This window comes from Anser anser, assembly GCF_964211835.1.
Source record: "Anser anser genome assembly, chromosome: 5".
Taxonomy (NCBI): domain Eukaryota; kingdom Metazoa; phylum Chordata; class Aves; order Anseriformes; family Anatidae; genus Anser; species Anser anser.
The window spans coordinates 43,709,206-43,727,681 of record NC_139725.1 but is presented as its reverse complement, the minus strand read 5'-3'; the positions used below and the strand labels follow the sequence as shown (position 1 = coordinate 43,727,681).

General features: G+C 48.4%; 1 long non-coding RNA gene across 1 annotated transcript; it reads right to left on the bottom strand.

Moving 5' to 3' along the window:
* Nucleotides 1-212: 212 nt before the first annotated feature.
* Nucleotides 213-17,637, bottom strand: LOC310900092. The gene is made up of 3 exons (XR_014584832.1): nt 9,820-17,637; nt 1,263-9,726; nt 213-347 (listed from the first exon to the last, which is right to left on the bottom strand). It is a non-coding gene; the product is annotated as an uncharacterized lncRNA (long non-coding RNA).
* Nucleotides 17,638-18,476: the final 839 nt, after the last annotated feature.

Genomic DNA, 18,476 nt, shown 5'->3' with positions numbered 1-18,476 from the left:
CACAGAAACCTCTCTGTGTCTTCCTTTCCCACCCGTCCCAGCAGTAGCAACAAGACCAAAGAAAGAGAAACAAACAAGAAGACAAAGAACAAAGCGCAGCCTGGCACATGTAGATGACACAAGGAAGTTAAATTCAAGAATAAAGGCGTTAGACATCCCACAAAACAAATCACACGACTGCCCGGTGCCACTGCAAAGGAATACCCCTCTGGTACCACGCTGTGTGACACGCGGGCTGAGTCAGGGCTTCTTGAGGCTTGTGGCTGAGCTGCTTTGTTGTGCCAGGGCCTGGCACTGCACCTCCTCCTCCTCCTCTTCCTCTTCCTTCTCCTCCTCGTCCTCCTCAGCTGGGTGGGTACGTGTGTGGACAGGGTGGTGGGAGACAGACAGCGTGGAAGATCAAACAGTTACAAGGAATATTGATCCTTCTGTGAGTCTGCAGCAGTATTTGTCTAAGAGGGACGCAGGCAACTTGTGCTGGCCATATCCCAGCACACAACCACGCGTAGCGCAAGCTCTGATCTATTCTCCAGGATGAAATACCAAGGTGTATCTTACCGTGCATTTCTTAACAGATAACAATTTCCCCAAAGATCTTACAGAAAATGTGTTAGTTTTTACATGAATTAGCTGTTCCTGGCAAATCTCGAGTTCTTCCCACACGGGTGATTTCTAAGGGGTATTTCCAAGCGTACTGCTTTGCTCAGAACAGCCTCTGAAAATGCCAGTCAAGTGCCAGTCCACCCCCAAGCCCAATTTCTTTGCAGCTCTCTCACATCACCAGCTGTCTAAAACCCTCTCCGAGAGGATTTAGATTGGATTTTGTGCTGATTATATACAGTTGTCTTATGTCTTCCCCAGGAGTGGTGAAAGAGATTTGTTCTGTGCAGCATTGGGGATGCAAATATCATTCCTGTCTCGCTGCATCCTTTGACAGGAGGACCAGACAGTTGCCATGGCAGCAGCACATCTGAGCCAGCTGTAGTTGCCTTGGCAACAGAAACGATGGGAGCCAGGAAAAATAGTCCCAGAGGACAAACCATTTTAACACACACACACAAAAATTCCCTTAAACTGAAATCAAATCTTGCTTTGAAATTCTAGGGCTTCAGAAACAAGGGGCAAAGCAGGGGGAGAATACAAACAGCCTCTCACGGTCCTGGTGCTTTCCTTCCTTACATTTTTTTTGGGAGACAAAGGAGAAGGAGTTGGAAGTAATCCAGTGATGGCTAGAAAAGGGGCGAAAGTAAACTCCACGATACCTTTGGCTTGGTCCGCTGGCCCTGCGGGAATGCTCTGCGCTGATAACTCTGTGCCAGGAAGGCACAAATCAGTACTCGAGTCAGGTAGCCCTCTCGTCCGCAGCAGGCTCCACACACCCGTTCCCCATACAAGTGCTTTCAGATAATGAGATTATAGCTTTGGAGACTCCTCAGTCCCTGCAAGAGGTGCAGTTTTTATTATTAAGCAGGGGACAAGAGGCACTGTTTGAGATGTCCAGGGCTGGAGCTCAAGCAACTGCTGGCTGCCTGGCAGCATTGCTGCCGGCGCTCTGGTCTGCAGGCAGGGGCCAGTCTGTTTGGTATGTGCCAAGGAGAGGAACCCACAGCATCCTGAATCTCATCTGGGTGTTTTGTTAGTGTTTTCTGTAACTCTTTTCTTAGCTTTAACTCTACAGATAAACAGAGAGGACGATTAAAATAGAGAAAGAAGCGATGCTGTAGAAGGGAGGGAGGCAAATAGCTTCAGCATCTGCACAGAGATGGAAAGATTTGGGGGTCTCTTGAGAATGCACGAAGTCAAACATGAAGTTTGAGGTTGGGAGTGGGGGAAGAGAAGAGAGCAGATGGAGGCAGAAGCTGATGGGAATAGTTGGAGTAATAGCGGAAGCCTCAAATTGGGAAATGGTAGGGAAAAGGGTGGATGCTGGAGCCTAGTGTGTGTGGTGAAATGAAAAGCAGTGAGAAGGCAGGCAGGAAAGCAGGCAAAGCCTGAAGCAGAGGCCAAGGATGGAAGCAGGCAGAAATGAGAGGAGAAATGGGAGCAGGGTGGCAGACCATGGGAGACGAGGGCACAGCAGCATGGGATGGTACAGGGAGGGGTACAAAGCCTGGCTCACCAAGTACAGGGCAAGGAGGGTCACAGAGAAGCAGCAGGTCTGAAGGCCAGATAAGGTACACGATGCTTTGTAGAACAACATACTTTTTGTCATTGTTTGTAATATTGCCGTATTTCAGCACATTTCCCTGACTTTTCGAGGATCACTGCATGCGTAAATGACTTTGTTAGCTCGTTCACTCATCACACTGTTGTGAGGGCTGCTTACTCCAATATATCAATGTATTAAATTGTCCTAGTATTTCTTTCCTCTGTATCAACAGCTAACGTTGTCCAATTTTTCTATGCTTTCAAGGTACAGACCTTCATTATTTTCTTACTAAAAGCAGATTTAGAAAAACAGTTCAGCATCTCAGGTGCCTTTGAATTGTCACCGTATCTTCTGCCTTCTCATTTTGTGATCTCCTTTCCTGCCCTTTTGTCTCGGCCTCACCCCTCTCTTTCTGTCTAAAAGCAGGGAGGCTGATGCTGCAGGCTGCACACACCTGTAATTTCTGTCGAAGCCCAGGGAATCTGCATGTAACTAACGGGACTGGAGAACTCGGCTAAAGATTCCTGTTTAAAGGAATAATAAACTGCTCACGTTTACTGAGAAGGGGAAAGAAAAAGTCTTTATTCAAAATGTAAATCTCTTCCTGCTGAGGAGCGAACCCAAAAGTCAGCCTTCAGGATATAAATATTTATGCCTTTTGCATAAACAGCAGATGTAACATTTCCAATTAACTGTCGATCTTTCCATTTCTCTGGCTGCTGCTGCTTTCTCTCACAATATCGGAATGAAATATGGATAGTGGTCCGCTTGATTTGCCTGAGCTCAGATCTGTCACACATTACCACAGTCAGCAAGATGAAATTGTTCCTGAAAATGTTTATTTCTCTGAGCCTAACAATTTCCCTGTATTTTTTTTTCCTTGCATTCAATGTCAAATGAATTCTGCTGAAAGATGTGAGATTCTCAGCCCCGATAAGAGGATGATAGAGAAGGAGTAGAAGCAGGCACAGGTGAGGGCGTGCACTCAGTCACTGCAGCACGCTTCAGCCCAGCCGTAGAAGAACCCCTCGGGACATCAGAGACTTCACTCTCTGTGACCCATTTGGCCCCTGGCCTTTCCACCAAGGCTGCCAGGCTGGGGCTGGTTAGCATCAAGTGTAAGAGGTTTTATGATGTAGCCACCTGTTTGCTAGGAACTGCCTCCATCACTTCTTCAGTGTCAGCTTTCTCAGGTGTCTGACATTCAATCCTGCTAATGGCAGCCTCTCACTTCTTTCTCTCTGGGAGAAGGTGTGAATTGTGCAAGTGAGAAAGTGAACCCTACTAGAGCTGGTAAACATCAGCCTGAACTGGCGTCATGCCTACAAAGCAGAAGATTTTGCTAGAGCACAGAAAGGAGGGTGAGAACAAAAATCAGCAGCAGAGAAGCTGTAGTAGGTAAAAAGACGAGCCAGAAAGCAGGTGCGAGGGGAAGGAAAAGCACTTGTTTGGTAATATGTCAGACTGAGGATCCCTCTGCACCCTTCTGCTGAGGATGTTCGCTGGCCCTTTCACCTGTCCTGCCAGACACTGAGGTTTAGCTCAGCCTCTCTTCTTCTCTTGGGAATCCAAAAATTGACTGGGGCGCTGCTGCAAAGCAGGAGCTGCTTCTCAGCTGATCTGTCTTTCATAGCGGGGGCTGAGGTGAAGGGATCTCTGCCTTCTCAGCTGATCTGTCTTTCATAGGGGGGGCTGAGGTGAAGGGATCTCTGCCTTCCTGCTTAAGGAGGGAGCCCAGGCTGGGGGCTGCACAGCTGCCCTGGGACAGGGGCTTTGTGCTGCCGCTGGCAGGGCTGGGGCAGGCAGCCAGCTTGGCTCCTCTCCTCCACGGGAGCTGCATCCCGACCCTCGGCTCTGCCAGGTGCTGCTGCTATGGGAACTGGAGCTGCTTTAAAGCCATCCCTGTGGCACCACGGGCATTGAGGCAGCTGCAGTCCTCACTGCTTAGGGGTGTACCCTCCCCACAGGCTTCTGCTGCCTGGCTCCTGCTTTTCCCCAGCCTCCTCGTGCTTTGAGCTGCTTTTCTTTGTCTTCTCCCCAGGCTCTTCTGCCTGCCATGTTGATAGTGTGAGCAGTTGGCCTCTCACACAGCATGAGAAATCATCCTTGTCACTAACCTGGAAAAAAAAAGGTCCAAATTCACAAGTGACTGGAAACCTAATTGTTTAATCAGCACATTTTTCACTTTCTGCTCTGCTATTCCCCCAAAGCCTATATAGCAGTTCCTGTCTATATTCAAGTATAGTCTCGACTCAACCATCTGTGACCACTGATGAGGTTATCTGCGCTGTAAAGCCCCAAATAATCACCAGCATTCACTGCAGGTGAGCTAACTGAAGTGCACTTTGATTACAAGCAGCTAACTTTGCTTAGCTCAGCACAAAGCCTTGCATGTGTGGGATTACATCGACAGTGGAGCAAGTACACTAATACGTGGCTAAGCTGGATTTACCGCTGGCTGCATGCTACCTTCCCTTTCCTTATATTAACCTGTCTGTTTGGTCAGTTGTATCTAAATGAACCTGAGGCAGTGTCAGCAAAATGTCCAGGCTTTGCTTTCCTGCCAGGAACAGGAGGCAGGTTAGCACCGGTGTTGGGGACCAGAGACTCCAGTGGTGCCCTGTCCCTGCTCGGCTCCTCCTGCTTGGGGAGCTGCACGGGAACGAGGCAGCCCTGCGAACTTTCTGAAAGCAGATCAATGTGGATTAACAATTTAGGATGGAGCAATCTAGAAAGGAGACTGAAAGTCAGATTTCTTAAACCACAAGCATTTATTTCTCTTCTTGGTTGAGCCCCCTTGACTGTGGCTGACTCTGGTATTTCTCCTGAGTTTTCACTGCTGGTTGAAGAGGCTTTCTGGTTTAATGGCATTCATTAATCATAAAACAATGCATCATTGCAGCACCAGAGTTTAGGATTTAAATTATATTGCCGATAGGCATTGGCCTGGGTTCTCAGGTTGAAGGTGCTCTAAGGTCAAGTCGGTGACTGGAGGCTGTGTGCGCGTTTTGTTGTAAAGGAGGACTCCCAGGATGAGGCGGCTGCGTGTTCTGGCACTGGAACAGACCTTCTGCTGGGCGTGCTGAGTACTCACAGGTCACCCCTGGGGCTGAATTAAGCCACTGTCACAATTCCTAGATTTGATTTTGATTTTGGGAGTGGCAGTGACCCTCCCAAGCGTCCTGATTTGTATGAATTCTAGCAGGTCTTTGCAAAGCCCAGAATCTCAGTCTCGCCTGCCCACTGGCTGCTCTTGCAGAAGCAGATCTTCCTCTGCGCTCTTCGTTCTGTGTTTTCCCTAGAAAAGTTTCTCAGGTTATTAAGGTATCCAGTTTTTCCAGTACTAAAGGACCTACTGTTGGTACAGTGGTGGCCTGCCCTGTGGATGCTGAGATGACCAGCAGGCACAGGCAGAAGCAAGCTTCCAGTCTGTCCTCCCACCTCCTCACTGGACACGAAAGCAATTGCAGAGCCTGTGGCTAGAGAAATGCACTAACAAATGGCCTTCAAGGGCTTCCTGAATCACCTTTCCTCAGCTCCTGTGTTGCAAAGATGGTGTTCAAAGGAAATTGTCAGTGTGGTCCCAGCCCACAGATTGCCCGTCAGACAACTCAGTTAAACACTCCCAGATTTGCTTCATGACCCCTGTTTTGAGGCCTTAGGTAAGCATTACGGTATGCAGCGCAGAACTGAAGCATCGATGCCATTCCTAGTGTAGGACTGCAGTTGTTTTTCTTGCTTTTTAGGATTCAGGAGCCCTTGTGTTATCAAAATCTTGTGCTTTACTATTGATAGAGATTGAGTTAACCCTACTGCTCTTGCTTTCCGAAGGCGTCAGTTCCCTGCCAGGAATGCTTCTGGGCAAATTCCTAGAAAGTGGCATTTTGGTAGGCGACCAGAAATTTAAAGGGACCCTGTTTTTGAGGCCTGTGTATACAGCTGTGAAAGTGCACCAGCGCAGAGGCAGGTGAGATGCCCTCCTACAGCTCCCACCTAGCCCGAGAGACCTTCAAGGTCCCTTTCAAGAAAGACATGGGCTGTTTGTGCATTGCATCATTCCCCTTGCGAATATATGCTTCCAGCATGTTTGGATTACCTCATTCTTGCCAGAACGTAGACTATGTTTCAGTGGTCAGGCCCCTGAATTTGCTCTCTAGCCAGCCAGACTCGCCGCGCTGACTCTCTGGGATCGTACTGACGCGTAAAAGACCCATCCTGCTCTTCCCGTGTCTTCCCCCTTTCTTTGCTCATCCGTGTTGTGCAGAGGGGTTCAGCAAATAGTTGTTCTTGTTGGCAGGTAGCCCAGGCATTTAGCTTGATAGCAACGTAGAATAATATATGTCCTTTTATTTATTTTGCCTGAGCACAAATTTGACGACAGGCTGTTTCATTGCTTGTTTAATATTTTGTGCAACCTTCCGGCTTCCTTCTTGAGAGGAAACAGTCTGCAGGTGCAGCAAACACTTTTTGTTCCTTTATGACTAGAAGATACTACTATTCCTCTAAGGCTTTTAGTCTGACTTGATTCTGGCTCACCCACCTGCCTGCTCTCTCTGGAGGTGAACGTTTTCAATAATGTACTTTAGAGCTGTTCTATCATCTTGCTATTTATTTCTGCCATAAATTATGCCCAGAGGTTAGGAAGCTCTTATCTTCCCACTCACAAAGGAACTGAAGGAAAATATTCTACAGGGCACAGAGGCATCTTTGGGTGGTTTGTAAATATTTCCAGTGGCAGACGTACTGGGGAATGAAAAGAGCTGCAGTCCCTACCCTGTTAGCATCGCCTGACGTAGCCTGCATCTTGCAGGTTATGCAATGGGGAGCAGTTGTGCGCACGCAGCCCCCCTCTTCCCACTGTGATTTACATCCAGCTTCTGTGAGGTACACCTGCTAGTGCTTCAAAGCATGAAAAGGAAATAATAATAAAAAGAAAAGCATCGAGAGATGGCAGTTTACTCCTCATGCAGTAGTTTGACTCACTAAAATCGGTGGAGAGATTTTCAGTGACTTCTCTGGGATTTGGATCAGACCCGAAAAGCACAAGCCCTGAGAGCTGGACTGCTGCCAGCTAGCTTAAGAGATGCCGAATTCCAAGCAAATGAGTTTTCATTTTTAATTCAGAAGCTAAATAAAATTGCATTTGCAGAGCATTTGGATGGGATAGCTCCAAGAAAAATCTAGAGAACTGAAGGAAGTGATACTTCTGGTGTGCCTCTTCTTAGCAGTACCCTAAGGGGCTCATTGCTCCACAAAGCAGTACCAATTATCCAGCAATGTCTGCTACTACTCTTATTATTACCATAGTGCCTGAATGCTCATTGTAGACGGGGACTCCAGCAAGCTGGACAATAGACGAGCATAGAACAAACAGATGGTCCCTGCCACCCAGAGCATCTCGGAGTGGAGATGGAGCGCTCTGTGCCGACGGGCGTCGCACCACACAGAGGGGCAGCGCTTTGTTCCTGCTTAAGTCAATTAGGTTCCTAGTGCCCCGGGGAGGTGACAGGGAGTCTTGGGCTGCTTGTTTTGATAGAAGATAGAAAACACAAGTCCTGTTTTTACCACCCAAATTCCACTATGTTTTGCTGGGAAATGCCTGCAGAAGCTTAATCAGCATGAGGGTGAGCTTGGTTTATTGTACGGGCTTGTTTATAAATGCAGCACTGCCTGCCTGAAGGTCAGGCGGGTGCTTTGTGCCAGGGCTCCATGCCCAGCTCTAGATAGAAGGGGAGAATCAGCCTACGTTACCTCAGTGCCTCACGAGTACATGCTTTTCTCTTGGAGATCTCTTTTTCTGCATCCTCCTGTTTGTTTTTTTTGTATGTGTTTCTTAAAAATTATTTTAATTTTTGTTATTTTTTCCTCGCAACATGCCCTGATTTCCCTCCCCTTCCTCCGATACACCTCTCTCCGATGTTGTTTGCTTTTTTTTTTCGTCTTTGATAGCATCACCTGGTCACCCTCAGCAGCTAACTCCTCTGGACAATGGCAGACTTACAAGACTGACAGTAGCATATCTCTGCCTGTGCTTCACCTGGTCTGCGAAGTGCAGAAATAGAACGATTTAATTTCTTTGGGGGCTACTGTGCTTCTAGAGCTCAGGTAGACCATCCCTGGAGGAGCTGTACTTACGTGCTCCCAGACCCAGGCAGAAAAGGGAGCTCTAGAAATCCTGAAAGAAAAGATTGTCCTTGTTTCCAGCTTCCCCCGTCAAAATCTCTGTCAGCGTGCAATTAGAAAACCAACAGGACCAAAGGAAGGACGGGAGAGGGAAAGTGACTGAGAAACTGGAGGGCGGTGCTGGCTCCGGTCCAGCTGTGCTTGCCTTTGACAGGTACAGTGAGAAATCCGACTGAAGAGGGGATCTCGAGCAAACAAACAAATCAACTAAATGAACAAACCGGCCGATAAAGTAGAGCTGCGAGTCAGTAGCTAACGAACACACCTCTGTCTCCGCGTCGCTTTCTGCCGGCAGAACGGGAGTCAATTACCCGCCTTCCAACAAGCTATCGATCGGGCTGCTGCCGGGTATCGAATCCGCGGCCCTGTCTGCCCCGTGTGTGGCTCTTTGATTTTCTCCCCCTCTGTAGCTGCACGTGGATGGAAGCCAGATGAGCCAGCGCAGGCCTATCGATCAGCCCGCATCCCTCCTCCTCCTCCTCCTCTTCTTCACCCCGGTCGCCATGACAACCCGGCTGCAGCGGCGGCGGCAGCGCTGTTTACCTGGCCCATTTATTTTCCTTTTCAATATCTTTCCCTTCCCCCCGCCGCTCTCACCTTGGCATGATATTGGCAAAGCACTCAGCAGTTGTAAAAGAGATGAGTTTTTATGACTCTGAGGAGGACAATGCAGTTCTCCGCTCTGCTTTATCACCCACTCGGCTCACTTAGTTGATTTGTTTGCGAGGAGCCGGTGCCTGTAAACAACAGATAGCTCGGGCACTGACCGGGCCGTGCTCCAGCAGGACCCGCCGTCCCAAAAGACAGGTCTCCTGCCTATGGCCTAAGCGTGCCTGTAGCAAGACCCACGTTCTTCTTATATATTGCCCTAGAGCGGTGATATAGAACCGATGGCAGCCCTGACATCATTTCCCAGCTGTTAATTTCACACAGCCCCTGAGGCAGCACGTACGGTGGACTGGACTTTCTCTGGGGTCTTCAGTCCCTCGTAACTTCTATTGGGGTCGCAGTGCCCAAGGGGGGCCAGCTGCTGTGACAGGAGCAGCGGGGCAGGCCCGGTGCCACCTCCCGGTAGAAGGCCTTTGCAGTATGTTCACCACGGCCTCCAGCTGCATATCCTGAGCGGTTCCTGGCTTCGCCCAGCTATGGCGAGCTTTCCATTTTCCCAGCAACCCTCCCACATGCCGATGCATTCATGTCCCATCTCTTTCCTCGTGCTGCTTCCATTGTCTGAAATTGCCTTCCTGTTCCTCAGCAGGATGACAGGCGGGCTTCCAAGACCAGGCAGTAGATATATGAACAACGTTTAAGGAGAAGCCCATCTCTTCCCTCCTGAATGGTTCATTTGTTGTACCAAATCATCCATCTGCAGCTTCTCAGTGTAGGATTCTCTGCTGAAATATAAGACATAAAGGGTTTGTGCAGGGATATGGGGTATAAGATACATAAATAAAAGATATCTCTTAAAATATAATGCAGGTGTCCACCTTGTCTCAAAGGTCTTCCTGGCTTCCTTTTAATTGAAATTCTTCACCCAAGTCTCACATTCCTAATTCTTTCCACAGCAAAGCCGTCAAACCCTTCCAGGAGGCTCCTAGTTTTCCTTGCAATTCAATATGATTGATACAGGATGTGAAAGATCACTTGATGTTATCCACTACAGATTCTCTCTCCTTGAAGCAGCAAGCTGCAGGATAAATTGTGGAATTTGCTACTGCACAGTATTATTGAAGAAACTATTATATTTTGAAGAAGAAACAGATTCTGTAAGAAAGATAAAGGTACTAGGAATTGTAACCACTGCAGGAAAGTTTCCTGTGTGATGTGCTGTGAGGCCCGTGAGGACTGGGGCCAGTGCGGGTTCTTGCTTCATCCTTCTATTTTGCCTGTCCCAGAATAGTGCGATGCTGGGAGTATTGCAGAGCCCTCATCCCTTGCTGAGTCTCACTTCATCGCGTGTGTTACTGGGCTGCATTAGCCAGTACAGTAAGAGCTCAGATACTGTAGAGGATGAATTTAGAAGGAGAAAATCTTAGACAGATTGTGCGAAATGAGACTGGGACGGTGGGGCTGACCACTACCAGACACCAGGCCTTGGCCTCCCTGCAGTGACAATTAAGTCAGGGCACCAAGAGAAAGGGGGAAGTGTTTGACTGGCTGGAGCAGTAGTCTGATGTGACATGGCAGGAAGCATGATACTAATGCAAATTGTTAGTACTTATTAACTAATTAAATTGTTGTAATGCCCGTAAGGCACTTAACACTTTCCAGGCACAGAGGAGAGACCAGTCCCTGCCCTTAGGAGTAGAAGGTCTAAAAAGGCAAACATGGAGGAACAGTGGAAGAAACACAATTAACACAGAGCACAAGGGGTGTAATGAGAAGCACAGGGCTTTGCAGCTACAATTTATGTCTGGTTTTGGAAAGAAAGAAGGCTTATGTGATTACAAGATCTTTGTGTATGGGGGAGCATGTGTGTATGATAACATATGTCTGTCTGATGCATGTGTAATTTTCAACTTCAAGCAAATTCAAGCTGTCTCAGAAATAATTTTGTTAAAATATGAAGCCAAATGAAAAGAAAACCCTTTTCTTCAGCTCAGGAGAAGGTTGCAGTAGGAGAAGCTCATATATTCTCAGACTTCAGAGAATTTGCATGGGCTGCATCTCTTAAAAATACCCAGCAGGAAGAAAAGGCTTTCAGGGGTGCTTAGATTCAGTGAAGCACAAACCTGTAGGAAATCGGACTACCGTAGTTGCAGAGAGCTGACCCTGGTAGAGATGTTGCTGCAAAAAGAGGAGCAAAAGGAGGTATGTAGTGGGGAGGTGGCATGAAAGAGTGTGAGGAGACTGACAGGGCAGGCAAGGACTTATCTTGTTAGCGGAGGAGACAGGCAGAAACATACTGGAAAAGATGGATGAGCAGTCTTGCACAGGTGACCTTTGAAATAACGAGTTCCTTAAGCTCAAAGTTAAGAAGGAAGTAGTGGATAAATTCAAGAGAGGAATGAGACGATATGGTATGCTGCAGCGATGACCTTTGCGGCTGCATGCGCTGTGTGTCCTGGCAGGGAGGAGTGGTGTGCAGCAGACCTGGGAAGTGAATGTTACAGTACTAGAGATGAGAGATGCAGAGGCCATGGATAGGATGGCTGTAGGAGAAAGATCTTGTGACTGCTGAGTGTGAAGAAAAATTAAAACCTGTCCACAGGTGGGATGGATGGAGTAAGAAAGACTGAGGAACTGTAGTGTCTGAGCCACACACAGGCTGGCCACGGAGTCTGCTGTAAGAAAAAGGAGGGCAGTGAGAAACGAGCATAAAGGAAGATTAAGATTTCACTTTTATCCAGAATTTTTAATTAATGGCAAGAAGTGCAAGAGGGAGCATGCATTCAAGACACCAAATGACAGTCTGACCCAGCCAAGCCCGTCTATTCTGTGAAGCATCAGAGTTTCAGTAAAAACACATTGCTCTGTTGTTTCATCAGTCACACCACTGTTGTGTATCATATGATATGGCAGCCGTTCAGCCAGGCTCAGAGCCGCACAGGCTATAATTTCCTGGTCATATGTAACAGGGTGGGGAAGCGGCTGAGTCCTGGGGGTGAGTAATGCTGGAATCGCACCATGTGGCACGGCGCTCCTTGCTGCGCGAGGCGGTTTAGGTGCTGCTCGGATATTCAGGCAGACATTCCCCAGGGCATCTGAACGCTCGTACGCTCTCCTACACTTAAAATACCCTCCTGTAACCTGTTTTGCTGGGCACCCGGATCGCTTTCCCACATTCCCAGCATTTTGCTGAGGCTCCCTGCTCAGAAGAGCGTGGATTTTTAGGCGGCAGGAGGCCCTGACCACACCGACTTTGCACCACCACCACGAGCAGGCTGCTGCGACAGCTCCAAGCCTCCACGGGTGCTTGGCGGGACCCTCCCTCGCCCCCCACCTGGTGCAATAAATGTGCCGCGTGGCATTTATTTTAAAAACACTCGGGGCAATTTGCTGCAAGGAGAGGGCCTTGCCCGGACAGCTGTGGGGGCCTGCGCGGGGAGCCGCGCTGCGTCCAGGCCCGCTCGTGGCCCCCCTCCCGCTGGCCGTCTTTCCCCTCCTGTGGTATTTTCCTGCGCCTGTGATCTGTGTTCCCCCTCTGGAGCCGGTGTCCTCGCTGGGTTTTGTCAAGCCTCGGGCTGCCAGCCCCAGCTCAGGGGTGGGGAGCGCGGGGGGGGCCCAGGGCTCCCGCTGGGCTCCCCAGACAGGGAAACGCACGTCTCCTCTCGCACAACATGAGCTGTAATTTCCGGCAGACATTTGAGGTCCCCGACATCTGCATAATGTGTGCCAGTCTCCTAGCAACTCCAACAGCTGTCTGGCATTTCCAAGATTAAACTGTAACGATAGGCAGCCATTGCCAGGGAGCGGGGGAGAGAAGCGGCCCCTCCTGGCTCCTTCCAAGCCATTTATGTTTTACTCATTTCCTGCTCCGAGTAATGAGGCCAGCGATGCCGGGGTGGTGGCGGTGCTGCTGAGAAGGCAGATTGTTACACACACATGCATGTTTTTGTTTCAGGGCGAATTTTTAGTGCTCGTGAAAGGGAGGGACCAGCAGAGCTCGCCGGAGCCTGGCAGCGGACCAGCAAGCTTCCCGGCAGCCCTTTGCCAAAAAAACCCAGACATGCAGCCCCTGCTCCCGCCGCCCCTCCTTGCCCGCCCTCTCCCCCCAGAACTCGGGCAGGGGCCTCATGCCCGCCGGCACCGCGGCCCACAGCCCCTCGCCAGCCCCTCGCCGTCCCCTCACAGTCCCCTCGCTGTCCCCTCACTGTCCCCTCGCCGTCCCCTCGCCATGTTCCTCCCGCCGCTCACAGACACGCTGTGTTCCCGACCCACGACTCTTTAATCCCCATCTCCCTCCATGTCCGCCCCGGGGAGTTACGGCAGGAGGGTGGGGAGGCTGCGCCGTGCAAACCTATTTTCCTCGGAGGCAAAAACAACTCGAGGCCAAATGGATTCGTCGCACTAGTGGCTGAAACTAGGTGAAATGTCAGCGGAGTTACTCAACCTCGCATTCCCAAACTCTCGTTACATAAAAAAACAAGCCTTCTAGTGATGCTCGGGGCAGTCTGTAGCCCAGCCCCAAGCCCACCCCTCCGTGTTGTTCTGTGAGGGGCGGCAGGGTTGCGGGTCTCCTGGCTTGTGGCCATCTTCCCCTACACAGCTAAGCTCTGCCATTTGCCTCCTCCGTTATAACTTACTAGCAGGATTCTGTGGGGTTTGTACTTTTTTTTTTTAAATTTGTCGTTAGAGGAAAAAAAGAGAACAAAAACTTTTTTTTTTTTTTTTTTTGGCTGCAGCTCTCGGCTCATTTTTGGTTGCTTTCTAACGCCAAGGCCAGCAGGATCCAGGAATTCATCTGCTGGTGCCAGCGAGAAAGCACTGACCCAAACAAGGGAGCCAGGGCTCGGGGCTGCCGGCCTTGCCAGGGATCAGCGAGAGGCCAGAGAGCCCATGCTGCTGAGTCATCAGCGCTCCAGCTGCTGCAAGCCTTTTCTGGGGACGCGGCTGTTGCTAAGATTCCTGGGAGCTGACTGATTGCTCCTTCTATAGTCATGTAACACACACGCACACGTCAAAGGAGCGGGGAACAGCGGCTGGTCCAGCTCAGACCAAGAACACAGCCTGCTGGCCGCGAGCAGCCAGACTGTTCGGCTGTGCCGCGCACGGGGCGGCCGAAGCGCCCGGTCCCATGGGACGAGCTCCAGCAGGAGCTGCTCTCCGCGTCTCTGCGTTTGCAGGGCTAAAGCCACCTTGCTGCCGGGAAGCTGCTCCGTCACCCACTCATGGAGGTGTTGCTTACAGCGAGCCCCGCTGGTGGTTGCATACAAGGTTTTCTGGTTGTGCTTGCACATTTCATCCCATTTTTTTTCCAATCAGAGAGACTTTAGGAAGTCGGAGCATGCTTGAAATCTATCTGTTGCATTCCTTGCAGGGCTAGTCTTGGATCGTGCCCTTCAAACAGTAAATAAATGTGCTCAAACAGCACTCTCGAGCAATTTCCATTTCTGAGGCCCAGGATTACCTGAAATTAAGGACATTTCTAATTAGGCCCCGTCACGTCTGAGACTGTTCTGCAGCCTGCCAGACTGCAGAGGGAGGGACTGCTGCTTCGTGTGCATCCTGTGTTTTCCTTCGCCCAATTTTTATCTCTTAAATCTTTTTATTCTCCTGCCTTTTATCTGCCTTAGGTACTCGCCTCCCACAGATGCTGCAGTTACCCTTGTTTCCTGCTCCTTGTTTGACACTTAACAAACTAGATGTACTCAGGCTTTCAGATCTCTCTGCTCAGATCTAGGTTGTTAGAGCCTTAGGGTATGGGACCTGTCTTCTTCTCTCTCCTACATTAAACACATCTCTGTGTTTAATGGAATAACTAGTTTAAAGGAATAACTAGTCATAATAGCATTTAATAATGAAATCAGTAAGTCCAGAGTCCAGTGTCCCTACTCCTCTTTCTTTGGTGTCTGCTGGGATGCAAAACTTGGAGTTACAAATTGCCAAATGAGGTTTCAGAGCACTTGAGCATCACCATGACTTGTTTCCTAGTAGCACCTCAGAGTCCTAACCAGGGACTAGGAGCACAGAATACCGTGGTACTGAAAAAGGGTTTCTGACCCAAAGTGCTCGTGGTCTAACTCTAAGAGAAGAGGCAAGCAATGGGCAGAGATAGAGGAGGCCCAGCAGGCAGTGAAGTGGTTTTGGCCAGCGTGGCAGAAGGTGGTCTTCACAAACAAGCAACCTCATGGAATTTTTAGGGCAGATTCAGGTCAGGAAGGAGGGATTCTCTGATATCCTCAAAAAAAAAGCAGTTTTCAACTCAGTAAGACCTTTTCCAGGGAGAGACCATTTCCCCAGAGTCATAAGCAGTGTAAGGTCAGTAGCAGATTTAAATCCGATTCTGTCCAAGTGAGCACAGAAACATTCTCTCAGCATATGAAGTCCGTTCATGTAGACAGATGTAGGCGTAGACAAACGGATGTATAGTCAAATACAGATATGGATAAACACATGTTAAGTGTTTTGAGAAAGCTGATAAGAAACCCCATGTGCACCAATGGAGAAATAAGTAAATTTTAAATTGCCCAGAGTGGATGGGGTTATTCTCCATTACACCACGTGTAAGCAAAGCTTGAAGGACACAACGAACGTGCTACTGGAGAAGTGCTTGGAGGCTTCGCTGCAAGAAGCCACTCTGTACTGGCTGTAAAGGGACAGATTTAAGTGGGATCAAGTAAAATTTTTCTAACTTTAATTTATAATGTTTTAGGTACTGTAGAAAACAGAGGGAAAAAAGCACTGCACACATGAAGTTTCCTAATTACTTGCATATGCAGACTTGGAAGCTGCGTTTGGCTTGCAGCAAGGCATTATAGTGCTCTGACAGTGTGCCTGCATGGATGGTGAAAGCCGTGTATGGTGATGGATGATTCCATCCATTACTTTCAGCTACAGGCATGCTGTCCTTAAAAATACTGAGTTACAACATCTGAATCATGCTTTTTGGTTAATCAAGAGTATTTTTATGCCCCTAGAGTGTGTCGTTCTTCATATTGTGTGGAAATGCATTGGGTATTTCTAGCAAAAGTTCAACATTGACAAAACTGAAGAAAGTACACCCTGAACTAAAGATGCTGTGCAGCATCCCCCCACTCTCCAATTTAAGGCATTTTGGTATCACGGGACTCCTTAGACATGTTGTAAAGCACCTGTAAGTCAGGCCCACGTGTGCTATGGCTGGGCTGGCTGGTAAGGAAAGCCTGGTAGCGGCTGCAGCTGACCAGAGATGTTAGCAGTGTGTTTGAAGAGGTCAGGCTCTGCTCTGCTCTGAGCAGTGCTGTTGTTCAGCCAGTCCGACCGATACCACCTCTGGAGCGACCAGACCTTCCAAGCTGCTACTTGCTGTCAAACCTCCCGTACACAAACAAGGTAGCAGAGTGGCCCACAAAGAACCGCTTCTCCTGCACCTACCCATCACTGAGATCTCAGGCGTGGTTGTTGGATGGAGGTGCTGGCAGCACAGACACACGGCCTCCTCCAAACCCGCAGACAGGGAGAGGACTTCTGTGTTCATCCTTCTGGATCTGTCTACAGTGTTTGCTACAACTCGCCTCAGCGTAACTTTCTTAGCTCAGACACCAGTGATATTCAGAGAGCCTTTGAAATGGATCTTTTCTGTTGGTAAAATGTTTGTTCACATGAAACGGTCAAGGATTGCTGCTTCCTCAGCCTTCAAAGAAGTCATCTGAAGAGGCCCAAAAGGCTTCAGCCTTCCCCCCAGTACTGTCTACATCAATTCTAGGTCTTGACATTTATTTTCAAGGCCTCCTGTGAAACTGTCCAAGAATATCTTAGAAAAGCCTCTTTCTTTGCATGTTGATAGCACTGTTCCTCTGAACCCTGGGATAATGAAAGACAAGGCATTCTCCGCTGCAGGGTCATGGCTTTACAGATCACTCTGCTTGAAGATACAAATCTCCTTTCTCCGGCTTTTCTGAAGACAGATCTGAAAACAGCAAAGAAAAACCAAGAAGGTGAAAAGAAAAAAAAAAAAGATAAAAAGAAAGCACGAGTGAAAAGAGCTAAAGCAGTGAGAGAGAGGGAGTGAGGAAAGAAACAGCTTGAAAATGACAATTAAATCAGTTGTTATGAAGAAAAAAAATTTACCTTTCCTGAGACATGGGAAATAAAATCAGGCTGCGATACATCACTCTGCTCTCAGATACTCTGCTGGGAGAGTTTATGAGCGCACGGAAAAAGGAATAGCAGTGCAGTACAACCAGAGATGCTTATATAGGCAATGTCCCTGCTTATACAGCTTCAGCCCATCTAGCTCTGTGCAGGCTTCCCACCCAATATATAAGCAAAATAAAGCCCTGTGCTGCAGGGTTCACAGCTGTTTTCTAATGGCATTCAAAAGAGCATTTGACTTGATGGCAGCAGTGATCCATGTGGCATCACACCCCAAATCACGAGACTTTTATGTCATGTAATCTTTAGCCTTTCTCATGTTTCCATCTGGCAACTTTAAAAGGATGTTTTCTCTGGTGCACTGCAGTGGTGTTCTCATTCCAAGGGCTCACAGCTCACAGGGTACCAGCAGGAACAGTGCCGGTATCTGCAGATCCCGGGCAGATCCCACGTCCACTGCGAGCCTATATTTAATGGCAGAGCAGGGGGTCTGGCAAGGAAAGCAATATCTCCGCTCCCTTGCACAACCTTTTGAAGCCCCACAAACCTTTTGTCCAAGAGGCTTAATAGGATTGTAATAGGATTGTAATTCTTGGAAGTGTCATGGCACTGCTTTAGTGTCAGTGTCATAAAGGTTTCTAAAAGGGTAGTTAATCATTAATTGGTTCATGATACTAGAAAACACTGTAGATTAAAATTAAGACATAAAAATCTAAATAAAGCATACATTGCAACCAGCATTTTACAGTGCAGGCCATTAAACAGTAGCTCAGTGACTGCTCAGCCTTCTTGCCCAGCTTTCTTCCAACACAGTGCCAGCCAGGCAGTGCCGTTTGCAGCACTTTAGACTTATCAATGGACAAAATACTTCTCTAAATTTTCTTTGCATAAACTATTAGTGGATTTTGTTTCAACTATGGTAGGACCACCTGTTTTTATTTTTGCTATACCGTGTTAGAATCCACCTCAAACTTCTTCCCCTGTTCCGTACATGAAGTCTGATGAAGATTTGCAGAATCGTGGTGCGTCCCCATTCCTCGTCAGGGATTCGACTGAAAAAATGCTTTGGTGAATTTTCATGTTAGCAAGATCTAGTTTCACAGGCTATATTGCACTACACTTAGAGAGCACTTTGAAGTAGTGAAATCGAGTCTGTAAGCTGTATGCTCTGAAGAAGTGAAATAAGAAACTAAATCTTAACTATTGTTCTGAAATAAATGAGCAAAAGCTGTTTCAGAAGGCATGGCAATTCACGGCACTCAGTAATACACAAAAGGCCTCTACGTCAGGAGTGAATTGACAAGGGATGCCTCAGAGTGGAGTATGAGATACTGGTTGATCGCAGCATCACTGCTGAGCAAAGTGCTTAATCACTTGCTCGGTATATACATGCGTGAAGAGGTTAAAG